Source organism: Dasypus novemcinctus, chromosome 4 (genome assembly GCF_030445035.2).
Source record: "Dasypus novemcinctus isolate mDasNov1 chromosome 4, mDasNov1.1.hap2, whole genome shotgun sequence".
Classification (NCBI taxonomy): Eukaryota; Metazoa; Chordata; class Mammalia; order Cingulata; family Dasypodidae; genus Dasypus; species Dasypus novemcinctus.
In genome coordinates, this window is record NC_080676.1 from 158360020 (window position 1) to 158373928 (window position 13909).

The 13909-nt window shown below is 47.3% G+C and overlaps 1 protein-coding gene and 1 long non-coding RNA gene across 11 annotated transcripts in view; one reads left to right on the plus strand and one right to left on the minus strand.

Annotated features, from left to right (window-relative positions):
- The window catches only part of KCNJ6 (potassium inwardly rectifying channel subfamily J member 6), a 327087-nt gene that overhangs the window by 62135 nt on the left and 251043 nt on the right, over positions 1-13909 (minus strand). The window lies entirely within an intron of this gene.
- Positions 1-13909, plus strand: part of LOC105746609 (uncharacterized) — a 183290-nt gene that overhangs the window by 1276 nt on the left and 168105 nt on the right. For 9 of the 10 annotated variants that reach the window (XR_011648721.1, XR_011648724.1, XR_011648722.1 and 6 more), the window contains exon 2: positions 3897-4623. The exons of the other annotated variant lie outside the window; for it this stretch is intronic. This is a non-coding gene — a long non-coding RNA (uncharacterized lncRNA). The remainder of the gene's footprint in view (positions 1-3896; positions 4624-13909) is intronic. 10 annotated transcript variants of the gene reach the window in all.

Genomic DNA, 13909 nt, shown 5'->3' on the forward strand with positions numbered 1-13909 from the left:
GACTTCAGAGCATATAAATTATATTTCCCCCCTTCTCAGGCTCTCCCCCAACCTATCTTTATCCCTAGTATAACTCTAAATTGGTAGTTTGAGCAAAAGTATTCATTTAATTATCTTGCCTTTCTTATTCTCCTATGCAATGTTTTTTGTTCTTATCAGGCTGTACTGTGTAAGAATATATGACCTGTCTTAACCACCAAACCACTTTATATGGAAAGTTAGACATGTATTCTTAGTTTGAATAGCTTCTAGAATAATTGGTTTGAAACAACTCCGTATCAAAGAATCCAGTATCCAAAGTGCAAGGTAACCCGTACCCCAGCAGAGACACATGACCGTGGGGTGGCTTGGGAAGCAGTGTGGAGACCCCAAAAGGATCTAGAGTCAGGCTGGAAAGATCCCTAGGTAGAAATTCTGGCAAGGGTGACCTTGAGCAACTGTTTCAATCTCTTGCAACCTGATCGTCCACCTTGTGGGATTTGTGTAAGCCTTAGAGATCAGGATGAAAGCACTGAGCACAGGGCCTGGTTCATTAGCCTGTCCATCCTCTTGTTTTTCATTTGTTCCTTCATAGTATCAGTGAGCAAACACTTACACTCTTATGTTCTAGGCAAGGGCTGTGCAGGGTGCTGGGAAGATGAAATATGAACAGGAATAAGGCACCCCTTCTCAGTGCACCCAGTAAACGGAAGTTGCTATTTGGCTCTTCTCTTTTAATTCTCTCACTGGTCTTCCACCTTCCAATTTAACTTTCTCTGCTGTATTGACAGATGGAAAAAATGTTTTTGCATCTCCTAGTATCTCCTCGCAATGTGCTTCCCTTTGATGACAATCTCAGATTCTCCGACCCACAGCCTCAATGCAGAAGGTGGAGGAGGAGAACTGTCCTGAGTCCAAGCCCTTACTCTGTGTGGCCTTGGGCAGGTTGCACAGTCCCTCTGGGGTCTGGATCTGCCCATGCCTCCCCTCTCATTTAATTTGTCTCCTTTGATCTTCTCAGCCAGTCTGTGAAGCAGCAGGCTGGGTAGTTCTTGCCACTCCTGCTTTCCTGATGGGTAAACTAATCATGAGATTAAATGACTTGCCCAAGGGGCATGGTAAATTAATGGAAGAGCCAGGATGTAGTGAGCATTTGTGGTTTGCTTTGCGGGCATCAATGTCCTTATCTTCTCCACATGTTCCCTGTCTTTGTTTGGGGCTGCAGCACTCTCTCTCTCCAGCTCTGGGTAAGGAGCACATGACCAGGTCTAAGCCAGTCAACACTGGACATCCCTAGGCCTCATAGTAGGCTTGCAACCTGTCAATCACTGTGATTCTCAGAACTTGTAGGAGCTACAGGAAAGGATCTTAGTCCTTCCTCAGTGGACTTGACCCTGAGAGGATATGTGGGAGAGCCTGGCTGAGACAGTGGCAGCACAGAGGACATGGATCTGAGAACTAGAAGAAGAGAGAGTCCTGGTGACACTGCTCGAGCTCTTGGGTCAGCCAGATCTAAGCTAGCCCTCCCTTAGTCCTTTAACAAACTGCCTTTGTGTTCAAAGTAGATTCTGTATGTTTATGTGTGTCACTAGCAGCGAGTAGGGCTAACTGACCCACAGGGCTAGGACATGAGTCTCTGAGCTCCTAGACCAATGCCCACCACCCTGACAGCAGGCTACTTTCACACGCACATCAAAGGTGCCATTATTTATAAAGAAAGTGAATGAAATCACTGGCTGCTCTGTATAAGAATTTCAACAGACTGTTCCAAGGAAGAGCCACGCCTAGATGATTTGTGGGTCTCCATACAGATTGTGTGTGTGTGTGTGTGTGTGTATGTGAAGGCGGGAATAGGGGACAAGAGGATGAACAAGAGAGATGCTGTGAAAATTCTTTTCAAAGTCTTATTTGAATATCATCATTATCATCATCAACAACAGTCATTGTCAAAGTGGTCTTTGGTTATTCGTTTGATTGAGATTGGCCTCTGAAAACTTAATGCTTAAGGGAGTGGGTTAGCTTAGTGGTTCGAGCGCCTACTTCCCATGTACGAGGTCTCAGGTTCAATTCCTGGGAGAGTCAGAAAACTAAAAAACCAAAAAATTTAATGCTTAGTTCCAGGGTCTTCCCTTGATTCTTTGTAACGACAGAGGTGTTCCATGGAAACATAGGGGGAAGGGGTCACATGAGTGGGGCAGCATTTCCTCCTGGTAGGTCGTGAGCTGGAGCCCACCACAAAGCAGGACAGAAAACCAGGCAGAGCTGGGAAGGGGGCTGGCCTGGTACAGAGGCTGAGCTGGGAAGGAAGGTTCTAGAGGGGCAACCTCCTTGTGTCCCAGCCTCTGCTCCTGTCACTGCCTTCTTTTCACTGCTGTTTCTGTAGTTGGCGCCGTTTCATGGATTCAGAGGCAGGTCTCACTCACACGCACACGTACTCACTCACGCACACCAGCCCCTGAAGGATGGTGCGGGGGACTGCGGAGGGGAGCCGACTTTCTCGTCCCCACTCCCCTCTCAGCCTCCCCACGGGGCACAGGGGGGCCCTCCCTGGACCCTTGTGGACTTGGGGAATTTGCTGCGTGGTCACCTTGGTCATGGCACAGCTGGGGGCGGGGGGACAGGACAGGCACGGCACACCCACAGGACATCAGTGGAAGGGGCTGGGGTGCAGGGCGGCAGGTCTGACGCTCGCCCATACGACACACCCTGTCGGTAGACTGGACCCCCTGCAGTGGGTTGTAGGGAGAGCGCGTGCCCCTGGAGCCTGGCTCCTGTCTCCCCTTTCCAGGGCTCGCCGTGGGGCGCTCAGGAACTGTGGGATTCTGAATAACTCCTCCCTGGAAGACGCAGGCCTGCTTTGCGCCCGCCCTTGTCGCAGCCCCTGGGAACACTGAGGGGCTTCCTGCTCTGGCCCCGCAATCCTTAGGGGTGGGCTTGGGGTGAGGCCCACCCCATGGGGGCGCTTCCTGACTCTGGGGGTGATGGCTCTGAGGTGGGTGGGGTCTGCCCCACTGTGCCCAGGCAATAGCTCTACCTCCCTGTAGGGGAGGGGGACCCGGGGGGGTGGGTCCCCTGGATTTGGAGAAAATCACACTCCTTTAGTTTTGCCTTACGGTTCCTGGTGAAAGAGAGTTAAATGAGGTCTCTGTGGAAAGACAGTTACCTGAAGGGGTCATTTCTCATAATTGACCCACTACCTGATGCAGAAACGTGCCTGCAATGGGAGGTGTGTTCTCTGAGGAAATGACACGTTTTAGAGCTGCATCTTATGACGGTGTCCTTCTGCCTTTAGGGATCAGCTGGTGATGTGGTAGCAGAGATTTGAACTCAGGGCCCTTTGTCCCCCAAGTTCATTCCACCATGACGCGGAGGGCTGGGTCTAAGTTTTGAGACTCATTTTTGTAGCTTAGGTGTCCTCTTCAAATGAGGCTTCTTTTCCTGTAACTATTCCCAGCTTACTTTCTCGCACACAGAACAGAATTGCTTCGGACACGGGGCGGGCAGGCAACGTCGCTGCCCGCAGAAGGGCACAATTAGCTGATTTCTTAGTGGCCACGGCATGACAGAAACATTCATTCTAGAGATTAAGTGGAAAAGAAAAGCGAGATCAGAGCACCCCGAGCATATGGCAGGAACGCAAAACAAATTAAGTGGAGAGGCAGAAGCACTTGGTCCCTGAGGACGAGCGTGACATTGCAATTTCATTTGGATGAGAAAACTGAGAGCTACTCAGAAAGGCTTTTGCACGTGTCTGACGGTCTCTTGTCAAGTTTTTTGCTGCTTTGCAGCCGTTTAAATTGGTCCTAAAATATCTGCAGTGCAGAGCATTGGAGAAGATTTTCATTTGCTAAAATATTGCTGCAAGAAAGCAGCAGCGATGTTTATGGGCAACTTTTTTTTTTTTTTTTTGCCTGCAGAATGGATGAAAAGAGAAAATATCCCCAAGCACCATGCTCGTTTTCAGATCCCGAGGGAATGTGGTTCTCCAAGGCAGAAACGGCAGGATGGGAAGCGCTGCTGGGTCCCAGAGAATCCTTGGCGGCACAGAACGCTGACTTGGCAGAGGCGGAAGGGCCACCGGAGGCCGTTCTCCTCTCCCCTTTTTCCAGATGGGGAGACAGAGGCAGCCGGCGGGGGTCCCAGGTTGCTCAGCTGGCCAGCGGCAGAGCCTGGGGCCCATCCAGGTCCTCCAGTTCCCAGCCTGTCCTCTTTCCACTGCCTCAGAAAGTAAAAAACCACATTACGTGTCTGGAAAGGTTGGCTCCCACATTTTGAAACATAAAACTCCTTGTTCTCCCTCCTCAAATGATTAATCTGTTTGCAGTGTTTACATTAGCGGGAAATCACGTCGAGTCGACTCCCAACTCATTTTTCAAGTGAGAGGTATTTTAAAAACGTTTTCCAGCAGCAGATGCTTCCTTACTTTGTAAGGGCGCAAACGGGGTAGAACGCATTTCATCTACGCAGAACGGTGAGGTCAGGAGCCCTGTTGGAGATGGGCTGAAGAGTTACAGGCAGTCCCTGTCCCACCCCTGGCACTCTTGGAATCTGCTGCATCTTGGATGGGATCGCACTGTTCTCGGAAAACAATGTGTAACTGCGGTGTGCATGCTGCATCCTGAACTCGGCATAAATCAGTCATAGGTGAGCTCCCAAAAGCTGTGGTCCTGGTGAGGGGTGAGGCCAGCTCAGGACACCTCCCTGGCCAGAACGCCCCGGTTCTGAGCAGGGAGGGGGAGACAGCGGCCACCCCTCACCTGTGGGGCTGAGCCCTTGTCACTCCCAGGGCTGGAGATGGTCTAAGCAGGCCTTGGGGTGTACAGGTGGTTCTAGCACGTAGGCAAGAAGATGGGAAAGGGAAGCATGAGAAAAAGAAATAAAAAAGGGAAAGGCAGAGAAAGTCCTAGAAAATGGAGCCAGCAGGAGGGGCACGGGACCTAGTTCCATCATTTCCTCGGGACCCGCCTGGGAGGCTGTCTGGCTTGGGCATGGAGCTCCAGCCTCGGTTTCCTCATCTTTCACCAGACTCAAGTGAGGAAATCTGGCCGCACGATCACACTCAATGGTCTGGCGCCATGGTGGATATGCTGACTTAAGGTTGGCTATTTCAGGACTCGATGTGTACAGTTTTGACTTTTCCTTGCTCTCTCCGATGGGCAGTGATTCCACTTTTATTTCTGGCAATATGGTTGCCTAGAGGACCTGAAGAATCGTTCCTCTCCAAAATGCTTAAAAGTCTGGATACATTATAAAATCGTAGCTGCCGGGACAGCACCAGGCTGGGAAGAAAGGGCAGTCTTCAGAGGCTGGGCAAGGCTGTGGGGCCTAAATGCTGACCGGAGGCCTCCGGGGCAGGTGCGGCTGCCAGGGAATTTGAGCAGCTGCTGGGTGTCATCTGGTGTAGCGGCTTGGGAGGGTCTTGTGCTCCCAGCTGCACCGTCTAGGTGGTCTCCCCATCCACACCTGCCTAAGCCCACTCCTTCAGTCTCTTTCCTTTCCTTTCTCTCATACCTGATGCCTTTCCACGGGACTAAAGGGTGGCCCAATTTCATCAGGGTCTCTGCCCCAGAATGCAGGAACCTCTGGAGGTCCCAGGCCCAGGATTGATTAAACTTATAAGAAAAGTGAGGTCAAATTGAAGATATCTGAGGGACCTAATGTATTAGTTTGCCATAATTTTTAAGGTGTATGTGAGCAAGAATTTTGGGGACCACTGTCCTAGGGCACTCGCCGAATACTCCAGAAAGTGTCTGACTGAATTAAAAAAGAAAATCCCAAATCCAGCTACATGCTGTTTAGAAGAAACACTCCTAAAACAGAAGGACATGGAAAAGTTGAGGATAAAATAATGGGAAGAAGAAAAAATGTAATTGGAAGAGATATTTAGGCAAATGGTAACCATAAGAAAGCTGTGTAGCTATGTTAATATGGGACAAAGTGGGTTAGGGCAGAAGTATTAGAAGAGATGAAAGTGTCCCCACATAACAATGAAAGGTTCTAGTCAGCAGAAAATATAAAAATGCTAAATTTATGTGCATCTAATGACATAGTTTCAAAATTTAAAAAAATCAACAGAAGCACAAGAAAACTTGGACACATTCACCATTGCAATGAGAGTTCTTTCAGTAATTGATTAGTCAGACAAGAAATCTGTAATAGTTTATCAATATGGAGAACACAATTACAAGTGCAGCCTCACAGACACACGCCAAACACTGTCCCTAGCAGCTGGGGATTATGTGTTTTTGAAGAACATACAGAATATTTTTGAAATTGACTGTGTACAAAGTCAGCAAGCAAGGCTTGACAACATTCAAAGAAACTATCCTTCAGTTCCTATTCTCCAACCATAATTTAATTAGAAGTCAGTAACGAAGAAGACTAATAAAATGCCAGATGTTTGGAAATAAAATAAAACTGTTTCCAAATGATTCGGCCTTTAATAACACAAGAGCATGGAAATTAGGTGACTCTTAGATTTGAACAATGGAAAAACCATATATCGAAACTTGTGGGGCAAAAGTGAGTCTTAGAGAGAAAATTAACCCCAAATTATTATATTAGAAAAGAAAAAGGCAGAAACTAATGGGCAAAATACCCACTTTAAGAAACAACAGCACTAACCCCCCCAAAAGAGGTAAGGAGACAATAATGATGAGAGCAGAAAGCAATGAAGCAGCAGAAAGCAACAATAAAATGGAAAGGATTAAAGTTGATTCTTTGGAAACTAATGAAATTGGCCAACCCTTAACATGATTATCAAAAAAAAAAAAGATAGTTTAAATAAACAATATTAGAAATAAGAAGTGTATATAATTAAAGATGCAGTCAAGAAATAAAAATATACCGAGAAATACTATGAATTTATACCAGCAAATTTGAAAATTTAGATGAAATAGATACATTCCTAGAAATATATATCTACAAAAAACCAACTCAACAAGAAACAGAAAAGCACAAATAGCCCTATTCCTATTAAAGTAATGAAATCAGTAGTTAAAAGACCTCATAGAAAGGAAATACCGAGCCCAGATGGCTTTACTGTAAGTTCCTTGAAACATCTAAGGAATAGGTAATTACAGTCTTACAAAGATTAGGAAAAGAGTGAGCACTTCTTTTAAGCCTCGGTTTAGCCATCTGTTGAATGGGCTGCAAATGACACAAACCTCATGGGATCTGGTCCATTAAATGAGATAATGAGTGAAAGTCACTTAGGGAAGCACTTGGCACATAACATGCACTAAATAAACAGTAGCTATTTACTATTATTATGGATCATATTACAATTAAGCAAAGCCTTAATGTGAAGAGGTTGTTCCCAGAATAGCCTCACTGACAAGATAATCTTCCCTTGGGAGGTCTGTAATCATCTTGTGCCATTTCCCCAGGGATGAGGCAGTCGTTAGGCACTCAGTTTTACATCAACCTTTAGCACTTGGGAGGATGCAGACAAACCTCATGGGAACCAGGAGTAGCTTTGACTTGTGGAGAGAAACAACAAGATCAGGTGGAAGGTAATTTTGGATGACTTCACCCAATTTCAAGGGGGGAGATTGCCACCTAGGTGGATGGGACTCACACTAGTGAGAGGTATGAACCCTCCCTGCCTCTCTGAAAGTAGTTCAAGATAGGGGAGGGGATGGGGGATGGAAAAATCTTGTATTGGTCTGGCCAATCCATGTCCTTCTCAGAACTGATCTTATTTTTATGGGAGCTTTATAGATTACTCCTCCTTTGACCAAGCCAGCTCTCATTTCCTTTCTGCAGGGACCTGACTGCATATCCCAGCTGGAGGGTGAGGAGGCAGGTCTCCTGGGAACCAAATGAGCTTGGGCTAAATTCACCTGCCTCTAGAGTTCATGCCACAGCCTGCCTGGAAGCGTGTATCACTTTAGAGTGATGGGCTTTGCAATGACCATTTGCTTAGTGAATACATATCATGATGAGCCCCTGGTGGGAAGAAAAGTCACAGGGTACTTCTGTGGCCAGACAGACAAATGTCCGTAGCATTTGAGAGCCCCAAGTTTCCAGGGGCCATGAGTCCCATTCTACATCCAATTGGCCCCCAGCAGTCAAGCCTCCCCCACCAACCCTCGAGGCTGATATGGATGTTGCAGAGGAGAGCTGGGCAAAGGGAGAGAAATGGTGCAGAACATGGCAGGCTAATCAGCTCTGGGTCACCTTGACTGACTCTAAGGATTCTTCAGAGAGCTGTTCTGGTTGGGCCATCTCTGAGGTTGGGTTTCTGAGTCTTCTTAAAAATGATATGAATCTATAAAAGGGGAACAAAATTTACCAGCTGTCCTTCCCTGGAATGCTGCATGCTGCAGACCAGGGATGGCTGGGATCCAGGCCTTCCACACACAGATCCCTGGGCTGACTTTGATCGCAGAGGAACTGGGCCACTACTGGGGGAATTGCAACAATGTTGCAGTGAGTGCATGAGGGCAGGGCCTGGGTCTGTTTTGCTCACTGGCCAGTACAGTGTCTGGCACACAATGGGTGTTCTAGACTTATCTGCTGAATGAATGAATGAATGAATGAATGAATGAATAAATGAATGAATGAATGAATGCTCTTCCAGGATAAATTTCCATTTGATGATAAGCTCTTGGCATCCAACTTAAAATGTGCAGTGTGGTTGACTTTGTCCTTGGATGTGAACGTGTCATTTCATTGAGAATTTTGTTCATTGAAAACTGGGTCTAGATGAAATCAGAGGAAATCTGACCAACATCCTACTTGGGGACACACAGAGAGGGAAAATGCATCAAACGCCACAGAAACAAGACTACAATAGGATTTGGATGGACCAGTCATTTGCCTGTTAGGTGAAATTATTCATCTATCCAATAAGGATAGACAATTTTGTACTTCAAAATCACTGCCTTCTAGTAATTTAAGGTCCATCCAAGAGACAAATGTCCTGGCTGACAGTTGGAAAGCAACTGAGGGCAGTGGGTGAGCTGATAGTGCTAGAGGTTTGGTGGTTTAGTGGTTCCCAGGTGTGTCAGAGCTATGGTTAGGAAAGTCTTCCTGAAGGACATGGGATTTGAATTGAGTCTAGAGCAGGAGTTCTTAACAAGGGATCTGTGAGCTTGAACTGAAATTCAGAAAACATTATTCTTGTGGGGACGTGTTGGTGTGGTGTGCAGAGGGGTCTGTGGAACAAAAAAGGTTAAGAACCCCTGGTCTAGGAGGGGGTCGAAGGAGAAGAAAGAAATTAGCACCTGTGGGCATGCTACAATGTCCAGGGACAAAGTCTCCAGTTGCTTCTCACATGTGATCTCATTTAATACCCCACAACTGTCCTGAGAACTTGTTTTATCTTGCCAAAGGCTGCCAATGCAAAAATACCAGAAATGGGTTGTCTTTTATTTTATTTTTTATTTTTTATTTATTTCTCTCCCCTTCCTCCCCAAACCCCCCCATTGTCTGCTCTCTGTGTCCATTTGCTGCATATTGTTTGTCCGCTTCTGTTGTTGTCATTGGCACGGGAAGCTGTGTTTCTTTTTGTTACATCATCTTGTTGTGTCAATTCTCCATGTGGGCGGTGCCATTCCTGGACAGGCTGCACTTTCTTTCACGCTGGGCCGCTCTCCTTATGGGGCACACTCCTTACGTGTGGGGCTCCCCTACGCGAGGACACCCCTGTGTGGCAGCGCACTCTTTGTGCGCATCAGCACTGCGCCTGGGCCAGCTCCACACGGGTCAAGGAGGCCCGGGGTTTGAACCGTGGACTTCCCATGTGGTAGATGGATGCCCTATCCACTGGGCCAAGTCTGCTTCCCTGGATTGGCTTTTATAATGGCAAATTTATTAGGGGTAAAAGCTTACAGTGCTGAGGCCATGAAATGGTCAAGTCAAGGCATCAGCAGAGATGCTTCTTCACCAGAGTCAGCTACTGGTAATTCTGGGGTCCTGCCACATGGCAAAACAAGATGGAGGCCAATCTCTGCAAGGTCCCTGCCTTCCCCTCAAGCCTCACTGATCCAGGAGCTCAGTTGTGGGCAACCAGCATATGACTTGTTTCCTTCTGGGCTTTGTCTCTCAGTCTCGGCGCCTCTGCTATCTCAGTGAGCCCAGATGTAGGCGATCAGGCATATGGCTTGTCTCTTTAGCCTTGAGTTTCTCTGTGGGCCCAACCCATTGGCAGCTTCATGCTTCAGCTTTTTACCTCAGCTTCAGCTGCTAGTGATACATGGGTACTCTCTCTTACATTGCAGGATCAAGATAGCAGAACTCCTTTTTCTGTGTCTCTTCTCTCTGTGTTGCCATTTATATATCACTCCAGTAAGAGGGTGGAGATCCAACGTGAGTCATGTCTCACTGATGTAGTCCAGTAAAAAGTGATCTATTATGTAGGGCTGTGGAAGGACTGCTCAAGGGTGTGGAGTTTTTCTTTTTGGAGTAATGACATTGTTCTAAAATTTTTTGTAGTGATCAATGTACAACATTGTGGTTATACTAAGAGTCATTGATTATATACTATGGCTAGATCATATGGTATGTGGATATATCTCAGTAAAACTGCTTAATAAAGAAATAAATAAAGCAGTCTATTAAGTGATCTAATCAAGGTCCCTTAACTGAATTTAATCACTGTGTTTATAGGCACAGGAATGAGTTAGCTTAAGAACATAACTTCCTGGGGTCCACAAAAGACAACCAGGACACTCCCTTTCTTTTGGGTATGAGGATGTGATTTGCACAGGTTATGTGACTGTCCCCAAACTACATGGTCGGGATGTGGAGGATTCTAACCCAAGGCACAGGCTTAGAGGGGAAGGGGTAGATAGGGTGTGAGGGCATAGTTCTAGGGATGGGTCTTTTCTTGTTGATCTCAGGGCTCCTACTCCTGGCTTCCTGCTGAGTAAAGCTAAGGACTCTGGCTAAATCCCCCTGGATGCTTTGGGTGACCCTAGGCTGGACTGGACCATTTGGTCCAGACAAGACGGACATGGGTTGGGAAACCCCATGTGATAAGGGAAGTGAGCTGCTAAGAAGGCGGCTGAGAAATTCAACCCCACCACTTACTGGCTGTGTCTCCTCAGGGAAGTCACTTTACCTTTCTGGGACCCATCTTCCTCATCTATATAACAGGGACACTGCACTAGTACCTCATTCCTTATTTACCCCTTAAAAATTAAATGACATAAAATAGGCAGAGCACCTAGCATTGGTATATAACACAGGTGCTAACACATTATCCTCTTACTTCCAGGTAAGGGTTCCTTAACTGCAGCACCACTGGTATTTGGGGTAGAATCATTCTCTGTGGAGGGGGCTTTCCAGTGAATTGCAGCATCCTTGACCTCCACCTACTAGATACCAGTAGTACCTTACCCCAAGATTCTGATTCCATTGCTGGATGGGTATTTGTAAAAAGCTCTCCAGATGGTGCTGATGTGTAGCCACAACTGAGAGCCCAGTGAATGTTCAGAAGTGAAGTGACTGGAGCTGATGCTTCTGAAATTCTGCCTCCAGCTGTGGGGCTCACATCTGACATCACCTGCAGGTGGGGTGGGCAGTTCTTCAAGGGGCCATCATGAACCTCTCTGCATTTCTGCCTCAGAGCCTTCTCTGAAGCCAACCCAAACACTTCAGCCTCATGTGCAGCCCCAACATGGGGAGGGTGTAAACACTTCTGGGAGTGGTGAATCGTGTCTCCCGTAAAGACATGTTCAGGGGCTCAGTCCTGTGGGTATGGACTCGTTTATCCAAAAAAGCTTTGAGGATTCTATTCAGATGAGGCCAAGTTGAATCAGATGGGCCACAATCCAATATGACTGGAGTCCTTATAGGTTAAGGAAATTTGGACTTGGAAGAAGCCAGAGGAGGAGACTGATCACTGTATGATGGAGGCAGAGATGAATTTCCAACCAGTGACCACCAGAACACTGCAGACTTTAGAGAGGGCATGGTCTGCTGATGCTTTGATGTTGGACTTACAGCTCCCAAAACTGTGAGACCACAAATTCCTGTGGTTTGAGACAATCAGTCCATGGTATTTTGTTACGACAGTCTTGGCAAACTAAGACAGAGCTGGTGGATAAACACCTGCCTGCCAGCCTGGGGAGGCCTTCTCTTGCTTCTCTGGTCCCAGCAAAGTAGAGTCCTGATGCCCACAGCAGCATCCAGGTGAGCCCACTTTATGGGTATTTCATCCCTCCCTATTGCACTCTCTCCCACTCCTGTACTCCTGCATCCTGGGGCCACCTCCCAAACAAATTGCCTCTTCCCAAGCCAGGATGAAGCGCAAGGTCTGGCTTGTGGCATCTTGCCTGAGGCTTTCTCACTCCCCAGTTTGAGTTTTTCTACCTTCTCACTCATCCGAACCTTTGGAGAATTCCAACTCTGCCAAGGAAGAAAAAAAAAATCCCTCCTGCAACTTAGCTTCTGAGGGAAGCATGATGTGTTGGACTGAATGCAGATCCTGGTGCTCCCCCAGGGAAGCAGCTCTGCAACCTCTCTGTCTGAAGTCTGTGGTCTCCAGCTGTGGGTGTGGGTCATTCACAGTGGTGGGAAGAATAGTGACTCCTCAAAGATGCCAACATCCTAATCTCTGGGACCTGTGAATTTACCAAACATGGTCAAAGGGATTTAGCAGATGTGATTAAGGTAAGGATTTTGAGATGAGGAGGGGATTATCCCAGATTATCTGGTAAGCCCTGAACTTAATCACAAAGGTGTTCATAAGAGAAAGGCAAGAAGGTAAAAAGAGATGGAAGGGGATGTGGTCACATAGCACAAAGTCAGAAAGAGATTTGATATTACTAGATAGAAGAAGCCCTGAGTCAAAGAATGCAGGTGGCCTCTGGAAGCTGGAAAGGACATGGAAATGGGTTTCTAGAACAAACCTGTCTGGAGCTCCCGGAAAGAACACAGTCCCACACACCCATTCTAGATTTCTGACACCCAGAACTGTAAGAGAAGGACTTTCTGTTGTTTTAAGCTACTAAATTTGTGTCAATTTGTTACAGCAGCAACAGGAAGCTAATACACTCCCCTAGTGAAGCCACTGGCTGCATCTCTGTTGGAGCTCTGTGGTCTCCGGTTGTGGGTCAACTCCTTTCTTTTCCTCCAGAGATAACTTTTCTAGTATTCCTTTTTGTGCCAGGAGTTACTTTTTTAGGGTTTTGTTGTATTAACCTAAAAGATATCTCAGGGATATTGCTAGGGAAACCTGGACAGTGGTGTCTGGGATTTCAGGGCCCTCTCAGGGACAGTAGAATGTCTGTGCTGCCCTCATCCTGTTTCAACCCAGGGTCCCACAGACCCTGCCAGATGAGGGTGGCCAAGCATGATTCTTTTGTTTACAAGCCCTTGAGCACTGGCCAACTCAGCAAAACCAAAGAGCAGGGCCTGGGGGGGCTGCCTGGAGCTGGGCTCGCGTAACTGCAGGGTGGACAAGCGCTAGGAACCAGAGCAGCTCTTCTCTGGAGCTGGATCTCAGGGTGTTGCTGTAGATGACCGGGAGGCAACACTCATCAGGTTCTCTGCTTCTCTGCCCAAGTTGCAAATTCCCAGGGGAAAGCCTAGTCAGCCCACTGGGACCTCCCACCTCTCTGTGAACCTGGCACAGGGGGATCCCTACACAGGACCCCTGGGGAATGTGGTGGGCTCAGTGCTGCTCTAATGTGTGCCTACAGCAGAGAACCTTCAGAAAGAGCATCTCTTTTGAAACACAAAGCTCATCTGGGGCTACATGGGAATGCCATCGTCAGAGCTACTGTTTGTGTTCTTGGGCTGGGAGGCAGGACAAACCCCCAACTCTGCTGTCTCTATCCTCTGTCTCTTCACCACTGGGCAGGTTGCTCACATCCTCACAGCTTCTTTTGAAAATAGGGAAAATCATAGTCAACATCATGGTGATGTTGGTGGAGGCTGAATAAGAGAATGCTTAGGACATAGTCAGCGCTCAAGAAAT